Source organism: Triturus cristatus, chromosome 4_2, assembly GCF_964204655.1.
Source record: "Triturus cristatus chromosome 4_2, aTriCri1.1, whole genome shotgun sequence".
Classification (NCBI taxonomy): Eukaryota; Metazoa; Chordata; class Amphibia; order Caudata; family Salamandridae; genus Triturus; species Triturus cristatus.
The window spans coordinates 590,711,053-590,737,180 of record NC_140586.1 but is presented as its reverse complement, the minus strand read 5'-3'; positions in this window follow the sequence as shown (position 1 = coordinate 590,737,180).

The window sequence follows — 26,128 nt, the reverse complement described above, 5'->3', positions numbered from 1 at the left end:
AGACGTCGACTGATGAAGGCCACCGGCTGGTCATGACCCTCGGGGTTTAACTGAGAAAGGACGGCCCCGATGCCGTGGTCGGAGGCGTCGGTCTGTACCACGAATTCCCGACTGTAATCGGGTGCCTGGAGCACAGGGGCGGTGCACAGGGCGGCCTTCAGCTTCTCGAAGGCCGCTTGACAATCGGGGGTCCAGTTAATCCGCTTCGGCTGGTTCTTGGACGTGAGACCCGTGAGGGGCCCCACGATGCTGCCGTAGTCTCTCACGAACCGCCGGTAGTAGCCGGTGAGCCCCAAGAAGGCTCGGACCTCGGTCTGGGTGACGGGGGGCTGCCAGGACTGGATGGCAGCAATCTTAAGTTGTAGCGGGGCCACCAGCCCGCTTCCCACTTGGTGCCCAAGGTAGGTCGCAGACCCTTGGCCAATTTGGCACTTGCCGGCCTTAATTGTGAGACCGGCCCGCTGGAGGGCCTGTAGGACCTCTCGGAGGTGACGGAGGTGGTCGGGCCAGTGGCGGCTGTATACAGCGATATCGTCCAGGTAGGCAGCGCTGAACTCTTCGAGCCCCGCCAAGACCTGGTTCACGAGGCGTTGAAACGTGGCGGGGGCATTCTTCATGCCGAAGGGCATGACCTTGAATTGGTAGTGGCCATCGGGGGTAGAGAAGGCTGACCGTTCCTGAGCCCTGGGTGTGAGGCCGATCTGCCAGTAGCCCGCTGTTAGGTCGAAGATACTGAGGTAGCGGGCGGCCCCCAGCCGGTCGATCAGCTCGTCTGCTCGGGGAATCGGATGAGCGTCGGTCCGGGTGACAGCGTTCAAGCCCCGGTAGTCGACGCAGAATCTCAGTTCAGGTGCGGTGCCGGGGGCAGCGGCTTTGGGAACCAATACAACCGGACTGGCCCAGGGGCTGTCCGAGGGCTCGATGACCCCGATTGTGAGCATCTTGGCCACTTCCTCCTGTATGCAGGCCCGTACCCGATCTGGTACGCGGTAGGCCCGGTGTCGGACAGGGGGACTGTCCCCGGTGTCCACGTCGTGCAAACACCGAGGGGTGACCCCGGGGGTGAGGGAGAACAGGGTAGCGAACTGCAGCAGGAGGTTCCGGCAGCCCTGGCGTTGCTCCGAAGTGAGGGCGTCAGAGAGCCGGACCCCGTCCACGGAGCCGTCATTCTCCTGAGTTTTCAGAAGATCCGGGAGGGGTTCGGAGTCTTCCTCTGCCCCACTGTCCGTAGCCATCAGGAGGCTGAGTTCTGAGCGCACAAAGTGTGGTTTGAGTCGGTTGGTGTGGAGGACCCGGAGGGGGTTCCGGGAGGTCCCCAGGTCGATGAGGTAAGTGACGGGGCTTTTGCGCTCGACCACTTTGAAGGGCCCCGTCCACTTATCTTGCAAGGCACATGGTTCGGTGGGGGACATCACCCATACTTGTTGTCCAGGCTCGAACTCAACGGAGGAGGCATTGTGATCATACCACCTCTTCATGTCCTCCTGGCTGGCCTCGAGGTTCGCCTTGGCCATCTGTCTGAAGCGCCGGGTCTGGTTGCGTAGGGCCAGGATGTATTTGAAGACGTCTGGAGGGGTCTTTAGGGGGGCCATCTCCCAACCTTCTTTTACTAGGCTGAGGGGCCCTCGCACAGGGTGCCCGTACAGGAGTTCGAAAGGGCTAAACCCGAGGGACTTCTGGGGAACTTCTCGGTAAGCGAAGAGGAGGCACGGGAGTAGTACATCCCACTGGCGACGGAGGGGCTCTTCCAATCCCCCAATCATCCCCTTGAGAGTGCGGTTAAACCGCTCCACTAGTCCGTTCCCTTGGGGGTGATAGGGGGTCGTGAATCTGTAGGTGACCCCGCATTGTTGCCAGAGGGACTTCATGTATTTGGATATAAAGTTCGTGCCTCGGTCGCTGACGACTTCTCGGGGGAAGCCTACCCGGGAGAAGATCCCCATTAGGGCCCGGCCAACCACCGGAGCTGTCACGGTCCGTAGGGGCACCGCCTCGGGGTATCGGGTGGCATGGTCCACCAGTACTAAGATGAACCTGTGTCTTTGTGCCGTGCGGGGGTCCAGAGGCCCCACAATGTCTATCCCCACCCTCTCGAACGGGGTGGTGACCACAGGGAAGGGTTGCAGAGGGGCTTTCAGCTTCCGACCACTCTTCACGCTGGCTTGGCATGTGGGGCAAGATCGGCAGTGGTTCAGGACGTCGTTCCTCATTTTCGGCCAGAAAAAGTGGGTCACTAGGCGGCTGTACGTTTTGTCCTGGCCCAGGTGTCCAGCCAGGGGGACATCGTGTGCCAGGTTGAGCAGAAAGTCTCTGAAGCGGAGAGGTACCACCAGTACTCGACCGGCCCCCAGCTCGGCGATTCTTTGCTCGCTGTATAGCAGGTCGTTATCCCAGTAGACCCAGTGAGTTCCGGTGGAGTCCCCTGCGTTCTGGGCGCTGGCTTGTTGGTGGAGTCCCTCGAGGGAGGGACAGGTCTTTTGTTCCTGGCGGAACTGTTCTTGGGTGGGCCCCCCTTCTTGACATCACTGGGCCAGGTCAGGAAGGTCCTGGGATTGCGCGTCCCCTTTGGTCGTCGGGTCTGGGAGGCTGGCCTTGTCGTTGTCTTCTACTGGGGCGACCGGGGGCGGAGGTGCCGGCCATTCCGGTTCTTCTGATCGAGGGACGGCACGGGCGGCCATGGACCGGGTGGTTATGCAGGCCCAGTCCGGGAGGCCCAGCATCCCCAGGTGCTCCCTTCTCTCAACTGTGGCCCACGGGGAACTCTCGAGGTCATTCCCCAGGAGGCAGTCCACGGGGGCATCGTCCCGGACCGTCACCTTCAACAGGCCGGAGACCCCTCCCCATTCGAATGGGACGCAGGCCATTTGACACATACTTTCAGAGTTGTCTGCCGAGCGGACGGGGCAGAGAATGTTCGGCAGGATCTGCTCGGGCTTCACCAGGTGACAGCGGACGGCCGTCACACTGGCGCCTGTGTCACGCAAGGCCTCGGCTCGCTGTCCATTAATGGTCACCCACTGACCGTATTTCCTGGTGTTAGCGGGTAGGGGAGCCCGCGGGACCATGTCTCTTCCCCCTAAGCACGCCAGGACCATGGCGGCCGGCTCCCACTCTTGCTGGGCCGGCTCATACTCTTCTGGTTCCTTCGATGATCGCTCTTCCCCCAGGGCGGCGGCAGCTACCTGGCGGGGCTTGGGTGCTTGGTTCTGCGGGCAGCTCGGGTCATTGGCGTAGTGGCCGACTCGCTGGCATCGGTGGCACGTGACGTTGGCTCGGGCCCCAGGACGCCACGGGGGGTTGCCCCGGCCGGCCGGAGGCGGGGTGCTGGTCACGGGTGTTGTTGGCAAGGCGTCTCTCCCTCGCCCCTGGCCCCCTCCTCCTCCCCGAGGACGGTGCTGGCCTGGGTTGCTTCTGTTCTGTTCGTGTGGCCCCCTCCGGCCCACTCGGGTGCTTTCCCATCGGTCAGCTTCGGCGGCGAGCTGCCGGGGGTCAGTCAGCTTACTGTCGAGGAGGTGCTGCCTGAGCTCGACGAAACAGTTGTTCGACAGGTGCTCCCATACCATAAGGTTAAAGAGTTGTTCGTAAGTGGTGACATAGCTCCCCTTTATCCAACCCTCGAAGGCACGGCTGAAATAGTTCCCGTATTCTACCCAAGTTGTACCTGGGATCCGGGTGCAATCTCTGAACCTCTGGCGGTACATCTCGGGTGTGAGGCCGTAGCGGGTGAGGAGGGCAGCCTTCATGTGGTCGTAGGACGACATTTGGTGATCGGGGAGCTGCAGTAGGGCATCGCGACCCTCGTTGATAAACCTCCCCCAAAGTCCGGCTCCCCAATCACTCCGGTCGATCCGGTGGGAGGTCATGGCGATCTCGTAGGCTTTAAACCACTGTTGTATGTCGTCTTCTCGGACATACTCGCGGACAACATCCTTGGGGATGTGGACTTTTTTCTCGATTGGCCCCGGGGTGTGTGGTCGCTCAGGCACCCCCAGTTCTTTATTTTGTTTCCGAAGTTCTATCTCCGCTAGTTGGCGCTCGTGCTCGAGCGTTATTTTTTTCTCCTCCAGCTCTCTCTGTCTCTGCTTCTCTTCTCGTTCATCTCGGAGCCGCATATGCTCGAGGTTGAGTTTCTGTTCAGCTAACTTGAGTTCCCCATCCATCTTGAGTCGTGCCATTTCCAACTCGTGCAATCTGGTTCTTTCTCTTTCTCGGATCTCCTCCTGCGAGAGGCCCGTTCCCCGCTCCTCGGGAGCCGTGGCGTTCCCCTCTGGTGTGATGCTGCTTTGGTCGGAGGGTCCGGCGACCCCAGTTTCTGTCCACGACTCTAGGGCGTGCTTTAGATCATCCTTGGTACTCAGGCCGGTGGTAGCAATGCCAAGTTCTATGCAGAATTGTCTCAGTTCGCGGTGGTTGTATTCTTCTAATTTATCCATTTGGAAATTCTCGGTGGAGCTGCTATCTTTGGCTGACATCGTGTTTTTGTCGTGGGGTGAGCTACTCTCTGTACGATTATGCGTTGATTCGGATCGCGCCGCTGGCCACCAATGTTAGAAAGGGTAGATGGACCGGGGGGGTCGGCCGGGGACAGGAGGAGAGGTCTCCGGGGAGAGCCGTCTCCAGCGATCGTACAGACAAGTAACTTCCCCCCCACAGACAGATACCACACACGGATACGGTTCAGTGTCCTTTATAAGCACTTCTTAAGGTACGGTTGAATGGTACAAGGAGGTCTGGACTCAGGGGTCCCCTCGATTCAAGTCTCTCAAAGCAGGGTAAGGGGTAGCGGGACAGTCTGTCTACCAGTCAGGTAGTTCGGATGAGATGATGACTAGCTCACAATCCTCGAGCTTGGTGGCTTAGTTGGTACGGGCCGCGGCAGCGCCAGCAGGTCCCGGTTGAGATGGTCGGTACACGGTCCGCGGCAGCGCCAGCAGGTCCCGGAAAGATGGTCGATGTACGGTCCGCGGCAGCGCCAGCAGGTCCCGGTGAGGATGGTCGTTACAACGGGCCGCGGCAGCGCCAGCAGGTCCCGACGAGGATGGTCGTTACAACGGGCCGCGGCAGCGCCAGCAGGTCCCGACGAGGATGGTCGTTACAACGGGCCGCTGCAGCGCCAGCAGGTCCCGACGAGGATGGTCGTTACAACGGGCCGCGGCAGCGCCAGCAGGTCCCGACGAGGATGGTCGTTACAACGGGCCGCGGCAGCGCCAGCAGGTCCCGACGAGGATGGAGGTTGCAGAAGGCCGCGGCAGCGCCAGCAGGCAGGACGATGGTTCACAAGAGCGGGCTACGGCAGCGCCAGTAGTCCGTCGAGGCTGAGTTCTCTCGGTGTCTCTCGACTCCAGGATACAACTGCCTTCCTGCTCCGGAGTTGCCCCAGTTATAGGGCAGGCGCCCTTTGATGTCCGGACCCTCGCACTTGGAGGTCGGAGGGCCCGGGATGAAGGTGTCCAGACACCCAGCCGGGGGTGGAGCCAGCGCCTGGGGGGAGCTGGAGGCGATCGGCACCTGGCGGGGGGAAGAGCTCTTGACACTTCGTTCTCCCATTGACCTGCCAAGTGGTCCGCTCACCTCCTGGGTGGAGGGTGGTGCCGGGATGTCGGGGCCGGCCAGGCCCGGGGTTAGGGTCGGGCCGAGGCCACGCGGCCTCGTGGTGCAGGGCCCAAGATGGCGGCTTGAACCGGCCGGGGGAGCCGGTGGGGCTGGGCCCCGTGATGAGTAGAGGCCCGAGGGCAGAAGATCCGTCGGGAGACGGGGTACAGGTGCTTTTCGTGGGTTATGCCTGGTGGGCCGGAGCTCGGGCCCTGTCGTGCGGGGAGGGAGCAAGCCCTTCGTGTGGCCTGTCCAACAGTGGCCAGTCCCGTGTGCAGAGCATGTCCATGAGAAGCTGCACAGGCAAGGGCAAAATAACAGTGAAAAACAAGGCCAGGGCTAAGTGCAGAGCATGTCCATGAGAAGCTGCACAGGCAAGGGTAAAAAAGCAGTGAACAACAAGGCCAGTGGCCAGTCCAGGTTGCAGAGCATGTCCTGAGAAGCTGCACAGGCAAGGGCACAACAGCAGTGAACAACAAGGCCAGTGGCCAGTCCAGGGTGCAGAGCATGTCCATGAGAAGCTGCACAGGCAAGGGCAAAACAGACGTAAACAACAAGGCCAGTGGCCAGGGCTAAGTTCAGAGTATGTTGATGAGACGCTGCACAGGTAAGGGCAAAACAGCAGTGAATAACAAGGCCAGTGGCCAGTCCAGTGTGCAGAGCATGTCCATGAGACCCTGCACAGGCAAGGGCAAAACAGAAGTGAACAACAAGGCCAGTGGCCAGTCCAGGGTGCAGAGCATGTCCATGAGAAGCTGTACAGGCAAGGGCAAAACAGCAGTGAACAACAAGGCCAGTGGCCAGGGCTAAGTGCAGAGTATGTTCATGAGAAGCTGCACAGGTAAGGGCAAAACAGCAGTGAACAACAAGGCCAGTGGCCAGTCCAGTGTGCAGAGCATGTCCATGAGAAGCTGCACAGCAAGGGCAACACCGCAGTGAACAACAAGGCCAGCAGCCAGGGCTAAGTGTAGAGCATGTCCATGAGAAGCTGCACAGGCAAGGGCAAAACAACAGTGAAAAACAAGACCAGGGCTAAGTGCAGAGCATGTCCATGAGAAGCTGCACAGGCAAGGGCAAAACAGCAGTGAACAACAAGGCCAGTGGCCAGTCCAGGGTGCAGAGCATGTCCATGAGAAGCTGCACAGGCAAGGGCAAAACAGAAGTGAACAACAAGGCCAGTGGCCAGGGCTAAGTGCAGAGTATGTCATGAGACGCTGCACAGGTAAGGGCAAAACAGCAGTGAATAACAAGGCCAGTGGCCAGTCCAGTGTGCAGAGCATGTCCATGAGAACCTGCACAGGCAAGGGCCAAACAGAAGTGAACAACAAGGCCAGTGGCCAGTCCAGTGTGCAGAGCATGTCCATGAGAGGCTGCACAGGCAAGGGCAAAACAGCAGTGAACAACAAGGCTAGTGGCCAGGGCTAAGTGCAGAGTATGTTCATGAGAAGCTGCACAGGTAAGCGCAAAACAGCAGTAAACAACAAGGCCAGTGGCCAGTCCAGTTTGCAGAGCATATCCATGAGAAGCTACACAGCAAGGGCAAAACAGCAGTGAACAACAAGGCAAGCAGCCAGGGCTAAGTGCAGAGCATTGTCCATGAGAATCTGCACAGGCAAGGGCAAAACAGCAGTGAACAACAAGGTCAGTGGCCAGTCCAGGGTGCAGAGCATGTCCATGAGAAGCAGCACAGGCAAGGGCAAAACAGCAGTGAACAACAAGGCCAGTGGCCAGGGCTAAGTGCAGAGTGTGTTCATGAGAAGCTGCACAGGCAAGGGCAAAACAGAATGGAACAACAAGGCCAGTGGCCAGTCCAGTTTGCAGAGCATGTCCATGAGAAGCTGCACAGGCAAGGGCAAAACAGCAGTTAACAACATGGCCAGCAGCCAGGGCTAAGTGCAGAGCATGTCCATGAGAATCTGCACAGGCAAGGGCAAAACAGCAGTGAACAACAAGGCCAGTGGCCAGTCCAGGGTGCAGAGCATGTCAATGAGAAGCTGCACAGGCAAAGGCAAAACAACAGTGAAAAACAAGGCCAGGGTTAAGTACAGAGCATGTCCATGAGAAGCTGCACAGGCAAGAGCAAAACAGCAGTGAACAACAAGGCCAGTGGCCAGGGCTAAGTGCAGAGTATGTTCATGAGACGCTGCACAGGTAAGGGCAAAACAGTAGTGAATAACAAGGCCAGTGGCCAGTCCAGTGTGCAGAGCATGTCCATGAGAACCTGCACAGGCAAGGGCCAAACAGAAGTGAACAACAAGGCCAGTGGCCAGTCCAGTGTGCAGAGCATGTCCATGAGAGGCTGCACAGGCAAGGGCAAAACAGCTGTGAACAACAAGGCCAGTGGCCAGGGCTAAGTGCAGAGAATGTTCATGAGAAGCTGCACAGGCAAGGGCCAAACAGCAGTGAACAACAAGGCCAGCTGCCAGGACTAAGTGCAGAGCATGTTCATGAGAAGCTGCACAGGTAAGGGCAAAACAGCAGTGAACAACAAGGCCAGTGGCCAGTCCAGTGTGCAGAGCATGTCCATGAGAAGCTGCACAGCAAGGGCAACACCGCAGTGAACAACAAGGCCAGCAGCCAGGGCTAAGTGTAGAGCATGTCCATGAGAAGCTGCACAGGCAAGGGCAAAACAACAGTGAAAAACAAGACCAGGGCTAAGTGCAGAGCATGTCCATGAGAAGCTGCACAGGCAAGGGCAAAACAGCAGTGAACAACAAGGCCAGTGGCCAGTCCAGGGTGCAGAGCATGTCCATGAGAAGCTGCACAGGCAAGGGCAAAACAGAAGTGAACAACAAGGCCAGTGGCCAGGGCTAAGTGCAGAGTATGTCATGAGACGCTGCACAGGTAAGGGCAAAACAGCAGTGAATAACAAGGCCAGTGGCCAGTCCAGTGTGCAGAGCATGTCCATGAGAACCTGCACAGGCAAGGGCCAAACAGAAGTGAACAACAAGGCCAGTGGCCAGTCCAGTGTGCAGAGCATGTCCATGAGAGGCTGCACAGGCAAGGGCAAAACAGCAGTGAACAACAAGGCTAGTGGCCAGGGCTAAGTGCAGAGTATGTTCATGAGAAGCTGCACAGGTAAGCGCAAAACAGCAGTAAACAACAAGGCCAGTGGCCAGTCCAGTTTGCAGAGCATATCCATGAGAAGCTACACAGCAAGGGCAAAACAGCAGTGAACAACAAGGCAAGCAGCCAGGGCTAAGTGCAGAGCATTGTCCATGAGAATCTGCACAGGCAAGGGCAAAACAGCAGTGAACAACAAGGTCAGTGGCCAGTCCAGGGTGCAGAGCATGTCCATGAGAAGCAGCACAGGCAAGGGCAAAACAGCAGTGAACAACAAGGCCAGTGGCCAGGGCTAAGTGCAGAGTGTGTTCATGAGAAGCTGCACAGGCAAGGGCAAAACAGAATGGAACAACAAGGCCAGTGGCCAGTCCAGTTTGCAGAGCATGTCCATGAGAAGCTGCACAGGCAAGGGCAAAACAGCAGTTAACAACATGGCCAGCAGCCAGGGCTAAGTGCAGAGCATGTCCATGAGAATCTGCACAGGCAAGGGCAAAACAGCAGTGAACAACAAGGCCAGTGGCCAGTCCAGGGTGCAGAGCATGTCAATGAGAAGCTGCACAGGCAAAGGCAAAACAACAGTGAAAAACAAGGCCAGGGTTAAGTACAGAGCATGTCCATGAGAAGCTGCACAGGCAAGAGCAAAACAGCAGTGAACAACAAGGCCAGTGGCCAGGGCTAAGTGCAGAGTATGTTCATGAGACGCTGCACAGGTAAGGGCAAAACAGTAGTGAATAACAAGGCCAGTGGCCAGTCCAGTGTGCAGAGCATGTCCATGAGAACCTGCACAGGCAAGGGCCAAACAGAAGTGAACAACAAGGCCAGTGGCCAGTCCAGTGTGCAGAGCATGTCCATGAGAGGCTGCACAGGCAAGGGCAAAACAGCTGTGAACAACAAGGCCAGTGGCCAGGGCTAAGTGCAGAGAATGTTCATGAGAAGCTGCACAGGCAAGGGCCAAACAGCAGTGAACAACAAGGCCAGCTGCCAGGACTAAGTGCAGAGCATGTTCATGAGAAGCTGCACAGGTAAGGGCAAAACAGCAGTGAACAACAAGGCCAGTGGCCAGTCCAGTGTGCAGAGCATGTCCATGAGAAGCTGCACAGCAAGGGCAACACCGCAGTGAACAACAAGGCCAGCAGCCAGGGCTAAGTGTAGAGCATGTCCATGAGAAGCTGCACAGGCAAGGGCAAAACAACAGTGAAAAACAAGACCAGGGCTAAGTGCAGAGCATGTCCATGAGAAGCTGCACAGGCAAGGGCAAAACAGCAGTGAACAACAAGGCCAGTGGCCAGTCCAGGGTGCAGAGCATGTCCATGAGAAGCTGCACAGGCAAGGGCAAAACAGAAGTGAACAACAAGGCCAGTGGCCAGGGCTAAGTGCAGAGTATGTCATGAGACGCTGCACAGGTAAGGGCAAAACAGCAGTGAATAACAAGGCCAGTGGCCAGTCCAGTGTGCAGAGCATGTCCATGAGAACCTGCACAGGCAAGGGCCAAACAGAAGTGAACAACAAGGCCAGTGGCCAGTCCAGTGTGCAGAGCATGTCCATGAGAGGCTGCACAGGCAAGGGCAAAACAGCAGTGAACAACAAGGCTAGTGGCCAGGGCTAAGTGCAGAGTATGTTCATGAGAAGCTGCACAGGTAAGCGCAAAACAGCAGTAAACAACAAGGCCAGTGGCCAGTCCAGTTTGCAGAGCATATCCATGAGAAGCTACACAGCAAGGGCAAAACAGCAGTGAACAACAAGGCAAGCAGCCAGGGCTAAGTGCAGAGCATTGTCCATGAGAATCTGCACAGGCAAGGGCAAAACAGCAGTGAACAACAAGGTCAGTGGCCAGTCCAGGGTGCAGAGCATGTCCATGAGAAGCAGCACAGGCAAGGGCAAAACAGCAGTGAACAACAAGGCCAGTGGCCAGGGCTAAGTGCAGAGTGTGTTCATGAGAAGCTGCACAGGCAAGGGCAAAACAGAATGGAACAACAAGGCCAGTGGCCAGTCCAGTTTGCAGAGCATGTCCATGAGAAGCTGCACAGGCAAGGGCAAAACAGCAGTTAACAACATGGCCAGCAGCCAGGGCTAAGTGCAGAGCATGTCCATGAGAATCTGCACAGGCAAGGGCAAAACAGCAGTGAACAACAAGGCCAGTGGCCAGTCCAGGGTGCAGAGCATGTCAATGAGAAGCTGCACAGGCAAAGGCAAAACAACAGTGAAAAACAAGGCCAGGGTTAAGTACAGAGCATGTCCATGAGAAGCTGCACAGGCAAGAGCAAAACAGCAGTGAACAACAAGGCCAGTGGCCAGGGCTAAGTGCAGAGTATGTTCATGAGACGCTGCACAGGTAAGGGCAAAACAGTAGTGAATAACAAGGCCAGTGGCCAGTCCAGTGTGCAGAGCATGTCCATGAGAACCTGCACAGGCAAGGGCAAAACAGCTGTGAACAACAAGGCCAGTGGCCAGGGCTAAGTGCAGAGAATGTTCATGAGAAGCTGCACAGGCAAGGGCCAAACAGCAGTGAACAACAAGGCCAGCCGCCAGGACTAAGTGCAGAGCATGTCCATGAGAAGCTGCACAGGCAAGGCAAAACAGCAGTGAACAACAAGGCCTGTGGCCAGTCCAGGGTGCAGAGCATGTCCATGAGAAGCTGTACAGGCAAGGGCAAAACAGCAGTGAACAAGAAGGCCAGTGGCCAGGGCTAAGTGCAGAGTATGTTCATGAGAAGCTGCACAGGTAAGGGCAAAACAGCAGTGAACAACAAGGCCAGTGGCCAGTCCAGTGTGCAGAGCATGTCCATGAGAAGCTGCACAGCAAGGGCAACACCGCAGTGAACAACAAGGCCAGCAGCCAGGGCTAAGTGTAGAGCATGTCCATGAGAAGCTGCACAGGCAAGGGCAAAACAACAGTGAAAAACAAGACCAGGGCTAAGTGCAGAGCATGTCCATGAGAAGCTGCACAGGCAAGGGCAAAACAGCAGTGAACAACAAGGCCAGTGGCCAGTCCAGGGTGCAGAGCATGTCCATGAGAAGCTGCACAGGCAAGGGCAAAACAGAAGTGAACAACAAGGCCAGTGGCCAGGGCTAAGTGCAGAGTATGTCATGAGACGCTGCACAGGTAAGGGCAAAACAGCAGTGAATAACAAGGCCAGTGGCCAGTCCAGTGTGCAGAGCATGTCCATGAGAACCTGCACAGGCAAGGGCCAAACAGAAGTGAACAACAAGGCCAGTGGCCAGTCCAGTGTGCAGAGCATGTCCATGAGAGGCTGCACAGGCAAGGGCAAAACAGCAGTGAACAACAAGGCTAGTGGCCAGGGCTAAGTGCAGAGTATGTTCATGAGAAGCTGCACAGGTAAGCGCAAAACAGCAGTAAACAACAAGGCCAGTGGCCAGTCCAGTTTGCAGAGCATATCCATGAGAAGCTACACAGCAAGGGCAAAACAGCAGTGAACAACAAGGCAAGCAGCCAGGGCTAAGTGCAGAGCATTGTCCATGAGAATCTGCACAGGCAAGGGCAAAACAGCAGTGAACAACAAGGTCAGTGGCCAGTCCAGGGTGCAGAGCATGTCCATGAGAAGCAGCACAGGCAAGGGCAAAACAGCAGTGAACAACAAGGCCAGTGGCCAGGGCTAAGTGCAGAGTGTGTTCATGAGAAGCTGCACAGGCAAGGGCAAAACAGAATGGAACAACAAGGCCAGTGGCCAGTCCAGTTTGCAGAGCATGTCCATGAGAAGCTGCACAGGCAAGGGCAAAACAGCAGTTAACAACATGGCCAGCAGCCAGGGCTAAGTGCAGAGCATGTCCATGAGAATCTGCACAGGCAAGGGCAAAACAGCAGTGAACAACAAGGCCAGACGCCAGTCCAGGGTGCAGAGCATGCCAATGAGAAGCTGCACAGGCAAAGGCAAAACAACAGTGAAAAACAAGGCCAGGGTTAAGTACAGAGCATGTCCATGAGAAGCTGCACAGGCAAGAGCAAAACAGCAGTGAACAACAAGGCCAGTGGCCAGGGCTAAGTGCAGAGTATGTTCATGAGACGCTGCACAGGTAAGGGCAAAACAGTAGTGAATAACAAGGCCAGTGGCCAGTCCAGTGTGCAGAGCATGTCCATGAGAACCTGCACAGGCAAGGGCCAAACAGAAGTGAACAACAAGGCCAGTGGCCAGTCCAGTGTGCAGAGCATGTCCATGAGAGGCTGCACAGGCAAGGGCAAAACAGCTGTGAACAACAAGGCCAGTGGCCAGGGCTAAGTGCAGAGAATGTTCATGAGAAGCTGCACAGGCAAGGGCCAAACAGCAGTGAACAACAAGGCCAGCTGCCAGGACTAAGTGCAGAGCATGTCCATGAGAAGCTGCACAGGCAAGGCAAAACAGCAGTGAACAACAAGGCCTGTGGCCAGGGCTAAGTGCAGAGTATGTTCATGAGAAGCTGCACAGGCAAGGGCAAAACAGAAGTGAACAACAAGACCAGCAGCCAGGGCTAAGTGCAGAAAATGTCCATGAGAAGCTGCACAGGCAAGGGCAAAACAGCAGTGAACAACAAGGCCAGGGCTAATTGCAGAGCATGTCCATGAGAAGCTGCACAGGCAAGAGCAAAACAGCAGTGAACAACAAGGCCAGTGGCCAGGGCTAAGTGCAGAGTATGTTCATGAGAAGCTGCAAAGACAAGGGAAAAACAGCAGTGAACAACAAGGCCAGTGGCCAGGGCTAAGTGCAGACTATGTCCATGAGAATCTGCACAGGCAAGGGCAAAACAGCAGTGAACAACAAGGCCAGTGGCCAGGGCTAAGTGCAGAGTATGTTCATGAGAAGCTGCAAAGACAAGGGAAAAACAGCAGTGAACAACAAGGCCAGTGGCCAGGGCTAAGTGCAGACTATGTCCATGAGAATCTGCACAGGCAAGGGCAAAACAGCAGTGAACAACAAGGCCAGTGGCCAGGGCTAAGTGCAGAGTATGTTCATGAGAAGCTGCACAGGCAAGGGCAAAACAGCAGTGAACAACAAGGCCAGTGGCCAGGGCTAAGTGCAGAGTATGTTCATGAGAAGCTGCAAAGACAAGGGAAAAACAGCAGTGAACAACAAACCAGTGGCCAGTCCTGGGTGCCGACCATGTCCATGAGAAGCTGCACATGCAAGGGAAAAACAGCAGTGAACAACAAGGCCAGTGGCCAGGGCTAAGTGCAGAGCATGTCTATGAGAAGCTGCACATGCAAGGGCAAAACAGCAGTGAACAACAAGGCCAGCGGCCAGGGCTAAGTGCAGAGCATGTCCATGAGAAGCTGCACAGATAAGGGCAAAACAGTAGTGAATAACAAGGCCAGTGGCCAGTCCAGTGTGCAGAGCATGTCCATGAGAACCTGCACAGGCAAGGGCAAAACAGCAGTGAACAACAAGGCCAGTGGCCAGTTCAGGGTGCAGAGCATGTCCATGAGAAGCTGCACAGGCAAGGGCAAAACAGCAGTGAACAACAAGGCCAGTGGCCAGGGCTAAGTGCAGAGTATGTTCATGAGACGCTGCACAGGTAAGGGCAAAACAGTAGTGAATAACAAGGCCAGTGGCCAGTCCAGTGTGCAGAGCATGTCCATGAGAACCTGCACAGGCAATGGCCAAACAGAAGTGAACAATAAGGCCAGTGGCCAGTCCAGTGTGCAGAGCATGTCCATGAGAGGCTGCACAGGCAAGGGCAAAACAGCTGTGAACAACAAGGCCAGTGGCCAGGGCTAAGTGCAGAGAATGTCCATGAGAAGCTGCACAGGCAAGGGCCAAACAGCAGTGAACAACAAGGCTAGCTGCCAGGACTAAGTGCAGAGCATGTCCATGAGAAGCTGCACAGGCAAGGGCAAAACAGCAGTGAACAACAAGACCAGCAGCCAGGGCTAAGTGCAGAGCATGTCCATGAGAAGCTGCACAGGCAAGGGCAAAACAGCAGTGAACAACAAGGCCAGGGCTAATTGCAGAGCATGTCCATGAGAAGCTGCACAGGCAAGAGCAAAACAGCAGTGAACAACAAGGCCAAGGGACAGTCCAGGGTAAAGAGCATGTCATGAGAAGCTGCACAGGTAAGGGCAAAACAGCAGTGAACAACAAGGCCAGTGGCCAGGGCTAAGTGCAGACTATGTCCATGAGAATCTGCACAGGCAAGGGCAAAACAGCAGTGAACAACAAGGCCAGTGGCCAGGGCTAAGTGCAGAGTATGTTCATGAGAAGCTGCACAGGCAAGGGCAAAACAGCAGTGAACAACAAGGCCAGTGGCCAGGGCTAAGTGCAGAGTATGTTCATGAGAAGCTGCAAAGACAAGGGAAAAACAGCAGTGAACAACAAGGCCAGTGGCCAGGGCTAAGTGCAGACTATGTCCATGAGAATCTGCACAGGCAAGGGCAAAACAGCAGTGAACAACAAGGCCAGTGGCCAGGGCTAAGTGCAGAGTATGTTCATGAGAAGCTGCACAGGCAAGGGCAAAACAGCAGTGAACAACAAGGCCAGTGGCCAGGGCTAAGTGCAGAGTATGTTCATGAGAAGCTGCAAAGACAAGGGAAAAACAGCAGTGAACAACAAACCAGTGGCCAGTCCAGGGTGCCGACCATGTCCATGAGAAGCTGCACATGCAAGGGAAAAACAGCAGTGAACAACAAGGCCAGCGGCCAGGGCTAAGTGCAGAGTATGTTCATGAGAAGCTGCACAGGCAAGGGCAAAACAGCAGTGAACAACAAGGCCAGTGGCCAGGTCTAAGTGCAGAGCATGTCCATGAGAAGCTGCACAGGCAAGGGCAAAACACCAGTGAACAACAAGGCCAGTGGCCAGGGCTAAGTGCAGAGCATGTCAATGAGAAGCTGCACAGGCAAGGGCAAAACAGCAGTGAATAACAAGGAGAGGGATAAGTGCTGAGCATGTCCATGAGAAGCTGCACAGGCAAGGGCAAAACAGCAGTGAACAACAAGGCCAGTGGCCAGGGCTAAGTGCAGAGTATGTTCATGAGAAGCTGCACAGGCAAGGGCAAAACAGCAGTGAACAACAAGGCCAGTGGCCAGGTCTAAGTGCAGAGCATGTCCATGAGAAGCTGCACAGGCACGGGCAAAACAGCAGTGAACAACAAGCCAGAGCTAAGTGCAGAGTATGTTCATGAGAAGCTGCACAGTCAAGGGCAAAATGGCAGTGAACATCAAGGCCAGGGCTGTTAGACCCGGCCTCGTAGCATGGCTCTTCCTGTCCTCGCACTACCTAACCTGGTACCAGGGACCCCAAGCACACGGCCCAGCCGATCCTTCCCACCAGAACACACACACGCGACCCGGGCCTCCCCGTCCCTGGCCTCTCTCCTTTCGGCCACCCCGGGCACGCGTGCCCACTTCGTGCACCAAGATGGCCGCCCGGCCCCAGCACAACCCGGGCCTAGAGGCGCCACTCCGGCTGGAGGACATCACGCTTCCAGGGAATGAGAGAGGGAGGAGCAGTTTCTATCGCACCTCTGAAATCCCCTGGGACGATGGGTTTCGATCGGCCCTCCGGCCTCCCTGAGGGCTGGCTCCACGCCTGCTGGGTGTCTGGGACTCCTCCCGACCCGGCCCTGAAAGGATCAAAAGACAATGGCAGGAAACCTCGACAAGCGACCCCCAGGTGACAAGACCCCTGCCTGCACAGACCCCGGACATCAAAGAGGGGTCGACCTATAACAAGGGGTGCTCTGGGACTGTCCGGCAGATTCGCCTTGGAACATCTGAGCCCTGCTGAGTGACTCGCGGCTCCCCAAAGATCGTAAGACCTCCGAACTGGTACCTGAGCCTGCTGAGTGACTCGCGGCTCCCCGAAGAACGTAAGACCTCCGAACTTGTGCTTGAGCCCTGCTGAGTGACTCGCGGCTCCCTGAAGATCGTAAGACCTCCGAACTTGTGCTTGAGCCCTGCTGAGTGACTCGCGGCTCCCTGAAGATCGTAAGACCTCCGAACTTGTGCTTGAGCCTGCTGAGTGACTCGCGGCTCCCCCAGACTCTCTTTGGTCCCGCCGGACCCCACGACGACAGCGTATCCCCCAGCTCGAGGATTGTGAGCTGTGCGCCGGGTACGCTCCTGCATTTGATCCATATCCCCCCAAAGACTGTCCCGCTACCTCCTACCCCCGCCAAGACTCTGTGAGCCCACGCTCTGCTTGTAAATATCTGCCTTGCTGATCATAAAGATCCTACCACTTCGATTTGATAAAGCTTGAATCCTAAGAACCCTCGGTGTGGTGTCTCTTTGTCGTGTGGTGCCAAGTGTACGATACTAGATACGAGATTCCTCCCCTGCGGAATCTCCCGCCAGTGCCCGGCTACGATACTTTGAGGGTGGGTCTCAGGACAGTCAGGGCCCCCTCCGGGCTCCTCTGAGGTCGCCTTCTAACATTGGTGGCAAGCGACGGGATTAGGGCCCATAACCTAGAGATCGTACCGTGAACGACTGACACACTACCGACAAAGATGGCAGAAGGAAGCGCCATGAGCCCCGCAGAAACCAACACCAACAGGGTGTTCCAGGTGGAACAACTGTTATGTTATGTTGTTATGTTAAGCCGAACTTTTTGAGCGCACGGCTACCCCAAAAGGGTGTCCCGGCGCTTTAGCAAAGAGGCCCAGAGAAACAGGAAACCAAAGGCAAACCTACTACAGTCACAGCGGATTACTTGGTAAAGAGCAGAGTCTTCAACTCCTTCCTGAAAGCCAGGAGGTTGTTCGCTTTCCGAAGGGAAAGTGGGAGCTCGTTCCACAAGCAGGCTGTCACGTATTGGAAGGAACGACCTCCCATCCGAACACGTTTGACCACAGGCACCTCCATTTTAGCCAGGTCCGCCGACCTCAGCAACCTCCGCGGCACATAGAAAGCAATACGCTTCCTCAGATAGTTAGGGCCAATCGCATGGAGGGCTTTAAATGCCAGAGTGAAGAGCTTAAATCTGATTCTCCCCGAAATTGGCAGCCAGTGCAGCCTAGCCAGGAGCGCAGAGGCGCTAGCTCTCCTGGGCAGCCCATAGATGGCTCTGGCCGCCGAATTCTGGACAATCTGCAGTCTGGATAACAGATACTTAGGTAGGCCTGCAAAGAGTGCATTAGCATAGTCCAGGCGGGAGCCCACAAGCGCCTGGACTACATTCCTACGATACTGCAGTGAGAGCAGAGGAAGAAATTTCCTAAGCATCTTGAGGATGCTGAAACATTTCCCTGCTAATCCCAGGATGTGTGGACGGAAGGATAGATCATCGTCAAACACCACTCCGAGATTTTTTACCTGAGAAGATGGTTTCTCTGGGGGGAACATGTCCTGGGGCCACCATGTCTTCCAGCCCGGATCAGGGGCACAGCCGAAAAAGAGCAGCTCAGATTTGTCTGAGTTGCATTTCAGGCTGTGCCGCTGAAACCACGCAAAGACTGCGCTCAGACAGTCCTTGATTCTGCCGCCGTTAAAGGCCTCTCCCTTCCTGCAGGTGAACAAGAGCTGGGTGTCATCAGCGTATGAGATGACCCGGGCCCCAAACGCCTCCGCTACCTCCGCTAGAGGGGCCATGTATATGTTGAAGATGGTGGGGCTCAGGATGGAACCTTGAGGCACCCCCACCTCCAGCGAAAGCATTTCGGCCGAGAACGGCGGAGCCCAGATCACCTGTCGGCGGTCGGCAAGAAAGGATTGAAACCAGTCCAGCACCGTCCCTCGCAGACCAATCTCCCTGAGTCTTGAGAGGAGACCTGCGTGTGGGACGGTGTCGAACGCCGCCGATAGGTCCAACATGACTAGCATAGCCTTTCCCCCATGATCGAGCGTCTCCCTGATGGCGTCGGTAACCTCTACCAGAGCCGTCTCCGTGCTGTAATTCGCACGAAAGCCGGACTGGGAGTCATGCAGCAGTTTGTTGTTCTCAATAAAGGTGGTCAGAGTATGCTGAACATGTTTCTCCAACACCTTCGCCAGAGCAGGGAGGAGGGAGATTGGTCTATAGTTAGCGCATTGCAGGGGGTCGAGCAGAGGCTTCTTAATCCGCGGCAGAATGAGTGCGTGTTTCCATTGTCGTGGAACCACCCCTGAACTCAATGATAGATTAAGCAGGGGGTTCAGCAAGCTGTTCAACGCTGAGGCCACCTTGCCCAAGCATTTCGCCGGACCGGCATCCAGAGGCGAGCCAGATTGCAGCCGGGATAACAGCTCAAGCGATGTCTCACAGGACAGCTGGGGAAAGTCAGATAGTAAAGGCCCAGATTCAGCCTGTGAGGGAGCTAAATAGGTCGACTTATCCCCTAACACAGCAACAGCCGTTCGGGAATCCACAGATGGAAAAGTGTCCTGAATCTTTAAGATTTTAGTCACAAAAAAGTCGGCGAGCTGTTTGATCCATTCTTCCGTGTGTGAATGGACCGGGGTCCCTACTACAGGGTTGACAAACTCCTTCACAATCCTAAAGAGTTCCCGGCTCGTATTATCGGCTTTGTCAATTCTCTGCTCAAGATAGTTCTTTTTGGCTGCGGCAATCTGTTTATAGTAAGACTTTATCACGTTGCGGTATTTCGTTAGCTCCACAAGATCGTACTTGCGCCGCCACCGCCTTTCCAACTTTTTGCAGTCTTGTCGCATTGTACGTAAAGTGGAAGAGAACCAAGGAGCGGAATTAAGATGAGGTGCTGTTCTAGCAGGCTTCAATGGGGCCAGCTCCTCGAATCTTGCCTGCATCCAGTTCTGGACCAGGATTAGGTCGGTTTCCAGAACCCCTGTCAGTTGACACGGGTATTGGCAGAGAGCATCGGAGAGCATATCTGCTGTCACTAGGTGGTAGGCTCTAGATTGCCGGGACCCTTCCTTCAGAGCCCTTTGGCTAAGCTTAGATTCAAACACTAAGGCAAAGTTTATCAGATAATGATCTGACCAGAGGACCGGGAGTGGAGGGGACACCTCAATAGGCTTGGAGGAAAAGATCACATCTAATGTGTGGCCTTTCACGTGAGTGGGGCTGTGGATAAAAGGGGCTAGCCCTAACATCGCCATGATATCACGGAGTTTGGTAGCTTCAGCATCGGTTAGACAGTCCATGTGCAAATTTAAGTCGCCTAATAACAAGCAGTGCGCAGAACGCATGCAAGGTACTGATAAGGCCGACTGTAGGTCCTCGAGAAAGGACCCGATGGGTCCAGGGGGTCTATAGAGGAGAATTCCGGTACAGGTCTGGGACGCCGATAGATGGAGTGTAAAACCTAAGGCTTCACATCCGGCAATGTTGTCCACCACAAAGGAGGAGCAATCAAAGACCTTGTCCACTATCAGAGCCGCCCCACCGCCTCTTCCCTCAGTTCTATCCCTCCGTAAGATGGAATAGTTAGGCGGGACAGCACAGGCAATGTCGGGTTCCGAGCCCACTCCCAGCCAAGTCTCAGTTAGAAATAAGCAAGAGATCTTGGAGTGCGCGAGAAGATCCCATATATCCGAGGTATGACGAGGAAGGGACCTAGTGTTAAGCAACGCGCAATGACAGTACTGAGGAGGGGTAGATGGACAATGAGTAGATGATAATGTGGGGAGCCAGTTACACACGGGGCAACCCTTGCCTAGACGGCGACCGCCGGGGAAAAGAGACAGACAGGCCGAGCGAGGGGGGCGCAAAGCAAACAAGGAAGCAGCGCTATACGTAATCATCCTAGAGCTGCGGGTAGTCAACCTCTAACCCGGCAGACAACAGGAGCCGAGGACCAGAGTCCGACCTCGTCCGCCTCCGAGACGCGGACGAGCGCAGACGGGCAGGACTCTGGCACGACTCAGGTGCAGGGAAGGTGCTCCGCTGCGCGTTACCGCTGCGCGAGACCAGCGAGCATTAAATAGCGTCGTCTCGGCGTCCCAGGTGACCTGGACGCTCAAAGATGGCGCTCGCGCTTCCTCCCAAAGCAAGATGGCGCTGAAACCCACAGAAACCCACAACCTCCCGGTAACCCGGACCCGCCAAACAGCGGTGGTGATTCCTGAATTACGGTGCAAGGTAGGGGCCAGGAGCGCTTTTAAAAACAGGGGGGAAGGCAAAAAGTAACACAAACAGAAATCCGAAAACGGGATATTTTAAAAATAAGCTAAGCAGAGAAGGCGCGCGACCAGCGCGAACAGCAGCGGGGCACCAGTGATATTCTCGCCCTCAAGGGCACTAAGCAGGCTCACCTTCCGCTCAGCTCACCCTAAATAGCGTCGTCTCGGCGTCCCAGGTGACCTGGACGCTCAAAGATGGCGCTCGCGCTTCCTCCCAAAGCAAGATGGCGCTGAAACCCACAGAAACCCACAACCTCCCGGTAACCCGGACCCGCCAAACAGCGGTGGTGATTCCTGAATTACGGTGCAAGGTAGGGGCCAGGAGCGCTTTTAAAAACAGGGGGGAAGGCAAAAAGTAACACAAACAGAAATCCGAAAACGGGATATTTTAAAAATAAGCTAAGCAGAGAAGGCGCGCGACCAGCGCGAACAGCAGCGGGGCACCTAGAAGAATACACGCACAAAGAACTGAAGCAATTCTGCAAAGAACTTAAAATCGCTACCACCGGTCTCAACACCAAAGAAGATTTGCAGAAAGCACTGAAAGCTTGGGTGGATGCCGGGGCATCCCGCCCAGAAGGCATGGGGGAGCGACACGACGAAACAGAACCCACCCAAGGCGAAAGCAGCAGCAATCAGGTGCGAGGCTTCGTGCCAGACGGGGGCCTTTCCCCGGAAGAGCTCGCAGACAGAGAGAGAAGTCGCAATCACGAACTCGAGTTAGCCAAACTCAAAATCGAAGGCGAACTGAAATTAGCGGAAAAAAAGCTAGCAGTAGAACAACTGCGCGTACAAGGCGAATTGGAAGAGAAGAAGCTCCAACGGGAGCACGAAGGAAGGAAGCTCCAACTAGAACACGAACGCAGCTTGAAGGAGATCGAGCTCAAAGCCAGAAACGAGGAAGGGAGGCCCCCGGGGAACCGAGAGGCGGCCTCCCCGGCGGAACAGAAGGTCCACATCCCCAAGGACGTGGTCAAAGAATATTATAAAAATGATGACATTCAACAATGGTTCAGGGCCTACGAGGTCGCCATGACCTCTCATCGGGTCTCGCAGAAGGACTGGGGAGCAGGGCTGTGGGGACGGTTTCTGAGCGAAGGAAGGGACACCCTGCTCGACCTACCCCTCTCCCTGCAGACCTCCTACAGCCACATGAAAGAGGCCCTCCTCACTAGGTACGGCCTCACCCCAGAGATGTACCGTCAGCGATTCCGGGACTGCAGGAAGATCCCGGGCACCACCTGGGTGGAGTATGTAAACTTTTTCAGTCGGGCCTTCGATGGGTGGATCAATGGCAGCAAGGTCACCACCCTCGAGGAACTCACCGACCTCATGTTGTGGGAACACCTGGCGGCGAACTGCTTTGTGGAACTACGCCAGCATCTGCTCGACAGCAAACTCACCGATCCCCGGAAGCTGGCTGTGGAAGCAGACCGCTGGACCAACACCCGGGTCCCCCGGAGCATTGTAGGAGAATACCCCCGAGCCAGTCAGGGACCACCCCGCCAGAGAGGGGGAGGGAACCAGGGAGGGCAGAGAGAGTCCCAGTCGAGTCCCCCGAAGGCCCAACCTCCACCTTTCCCGGCGCCCCCCCCACCAGTCTCCGGACCCCCCGGGAGACGGGGGCACCGGGTAACCATCACTTGTTTCCGTTGTCAGAGGCCCGGGCACTATGCCAATGACCCGGAGTGCCCCATGGCCCCCCAGGTCCCCCCTGCTGCAAACCCTGCTAGACAGATAGCCAACGTAGCCCTGGGGGAGGAGGCTGAGGACACCGGGGAGTGGGAACCCGCAGCTATGGCCCTAGTATCCCTGGGAGATAGAGAGATGGTCCCTGGTAGCCTCCTGCCCTCCAACACGAAGAAGTACGGGCAGCTCGTCAAGATCAATGGCCACCAAATAGAAGCCCTGCGAGACACCGGGGCCAGCATCACCGGTGTCCTCAGGCACTTAGTCCCCGAGGAGCAGATCCTACCCAACGTCTTTTGCCCCGTAATTTCCGCAGATAATAGAGAGAGTATATGTCAGGTAGCCCTGGTGCCGTTTGAGTGGGGGGGGGTGATAGGTAAACTGAGGGTTGCCATAAGAACCTCCCAGCCGGTCGACTGCCTCTTAGGGAATGACCTGGAGAGCTCTCCCTGGAAGTACGTCGAGCGCAAGGCCCACCTAGGGATGATGGGACTCCCGAGTGGGTGTGCGCCACCACCCGATCTATGTCCGCCCGACTCACCCCCCTGGGGGAAGTCGAGGACCCCCCGACCGAGGGAGTCAGAGCAGTCCCCGCCGAGGGTCCTCCCGTCCCCCCATCGGGAGGGTCAGTCGCCAGCGACGAACCCTCACCGTCCGACACCACCCCGGTCCCCGAGTTAGGCGATCTGGCCGAATTGGCCCCGTGGCGCCACGAGGGCGGGCCCACCCGGGAGGAGTTCTGCCGGGAGCAAGCCACCTGTCCTTCCCTGGTCGGACTGCGGCACCAGGCCGAGGGCCAAGCCGCAGGCGACCAAACCGGAACGCACCGAGTCTATTGGGAGAATAACCTCTTGTACAGTGAGCAGAAGTCGGTGGAGCTAGGATCCGGCCGGGTGCTGGTGGTACCCCTACGCTTCCGAGACTTCCTCCTGGGCTTGGCCCACGACGTCCCCCTCGCCGGCCACCTGGGTCAAGACAAAACCTACAGCCGTCTCGTGACTCACTTTTACTGGCCTAGGATGAGAGTAGCTGTAGAAGCCCACTGCAAGTCCTGTCCCACGTGCCAGGCTAGTGGGAAGAGTGGGAGGAAGCGCAAGGCTCCCCTCCAACCCTTCCCGGTCGTCAGTACCCCATTCGAAAGAGTCGGAATCGACATCGTGGGGCCCCTGGATCCCCCCACGTCCCAAGGTCACCGTTTCATTCTGGTCCTGGTGGATCACGCCACCCGATACCCTGAGGCGATCCCCTACGCACCGTCACGGCTCCCGTGGTGGGCCGAGCCCTGATGGGGATCTTTTCCCGGGTGGGTTTTCCCCGCGAGGTCGTGAGCGATCGCGGCACTAATTTTATCTCAAAATACATGACGTCCCTGTGGCAACAATGTGGGGTGTCCTATAAGTTCACCACCCCGTACCATCCCCAAGGGAACGGCCTAGTAGAAAGGTTTAACTGGACTCTGAAAGGGATGATCAACGGCCTAGAAGAACCCCTCCGGCGTAAGTGGGACGTCCTGCTCCCCTGCCTCCTGTTCGCTTACCGGGAAGTCCCACAGAAGTCCTTGGGGTTCAGCCCGTTTGAATTACTATATGGACACCCCGTCCGAGGTCCCCTCAGCTTGGTTAAGGAAGGGTGGGAGGCAGCACCCCAGTCCACCCCACGAGATGTGTTCCAGTACGTTCTGGCCCTCCGGAACCAGACCAGGAAGTTCCGAGAGCTGGCCGAGGCCAACCTGGAGGCAAGCCAAGAAGAGATGAAGCGCTGGTACGACCAGAATGCCACTGTGGTCGAGTTCCAGCCGGGCCAGCAGGTATGGGTCATGGCCCCCGTGAAGCCTGGCGCCCTCCAGGACAAGTGGACCGGGCCCTTCAAAGTGATTGAGCGGAAGAGTCCAGTCACGTACTTGGTGGACGTCCAGTCGCCCCGGGATCCCCTGCGGGTCCTACACGTGAACCGCCTCAAGCCTCACTTCGTACAGACAGAACTGAGCCTCCTGCTGGCCACCGATGACGGGGCCGAAGATGAGTCCGATCCCCTCCCGGACCTCCTGTGTGTCAAGGAGAAGGATGGCTCCGTGGAAGGAGTGAACCTCTCCCCATCCCTCACTGACCAGCAACAAGCGGACTGTCGCCAGCTCCTAGGACAATTCTCCGACCTCTTCTCCCTGATCCCCCGTCACCGACTGGTGTGTCCATGACGTGGACACCGGGGACAGCCCGCCAGTAAGACACCGAGCCTACCGAGTCCCTGACCGAGTCCGGTCCTGCATTCAAGCTGAAGTCTCGAAGATGTTGACCCTGGGGGTGATCGAGCCATCCGATAGTCCCTGGGCCAGCCCCGTGGTCCTAGTTCCGAAGGCAGCGGCCCCCGGTGTCGCCCCCGAGCTCCGATTCTGCGTGGACTACCGGGGGCTCAATGACGTCACCCGGGCCGATGCCCACCCCATCCCCCGAGCCGACGAGCTCATTGACCGACTCGGGGCGGCCCGGTTCCTCAGCACATTCGACCTCACCTGCGGATACTGGCAGATTGCGCTCACAGAGGAAGCCAAGGAGCGGTCCACCTTCTCCACCCCAGATGGGCATTATCGCTTCCGCGTAATGCCCTTCGGAATGAAAAATGCCCCGGCCACCTTCCAGCGACTGGTGAATAGGGTCCTGGCCGGGATGGAACAGTTCAGTGCGGCCTATCTAGACGACATCGCCGTTTTCAGTTCCGGATGGAGTGAGCACCTCCAGCACCTCCGGAGAGTGCTAACCGCCCTGCGCCAGGCAGGCCTCACAGTAAAAGCCAGCAAGTGCCAGATTGGGCGAGGATCAGTAGTCTACCTGGGGCACCAGGTCGGGAGCGGTCAGGTCGCCCCTCTACAGCCAAAGATCGACGCCATCCTAGCCTGGGAACCACCCACCACCCAAACGGAGGTCCGAGCCTTCCTGGGCCTCACTGGCTACTACCGAAGATTCATCCGGGGGTATGGCAGCCTGGTTGGCCCCCTCACCGAACTCACATCAAAAAAACAGCCCAAGAGGGTGCAGTGGACGACTGCCTGCCAGGAAGCGTTCGATGCCCTAAAGAAGGCCATGTGCACGGCCCCCGTCCTCCAGGCTCCCGACTACTCAAAGGAGTTTGTAGTCCAGACCGATGCCTCCGAGCATGGCATTGGAGCCGTCCTGTCCCAGGTGAATGACCAAGGCCTAGACCAGCCCATCGCCTTCCTCAGCCGGCGGCTGTTGCACAGAGAACAGAGGTGGAGCACCATTGAGCGCGAAGCATTTGCCGTAGTCTGGGCCCTCAAGAAGCTGCGCCCTTACCTGTTTGGCACCCATTTCAAAGTACAAACCGACCATCGGCCCTTGCGATGGCTCATGCAGATGCGAGGAGAAAACCCCAAGCTACTGCGGTGGTCAATCTCCCTCCAGGGGATGGATTTCACCGTAGAACATCGCCCTGGTACGGACCACGCCAACGCTGACGGCCTCTCCCGGTTCTTCCGCCTCAGCGAAGAGAACCCCCCAAGATGATGGGTAGTTCTCTCCGGCTTTCAGCTGGGGGGGACGCGTGTTAGACCCGGCCTCGTAGCATGGCTCTTCCTGTCCTCGCACTACCTAACCTGGTACCAGGGACCCCAAGCACACGGCCCAGCCGATCCTTCCCACCAGAACACACACACACGACCCGGGCCTCCCCGTCCCTGGCCTCTCTCCTTTCGGCCACCCCGGGCACGCGTGCCCACTTCGTGCACCAAGATGGCCGCCCGGCCCCAGCACAACCCGGGCCTAGA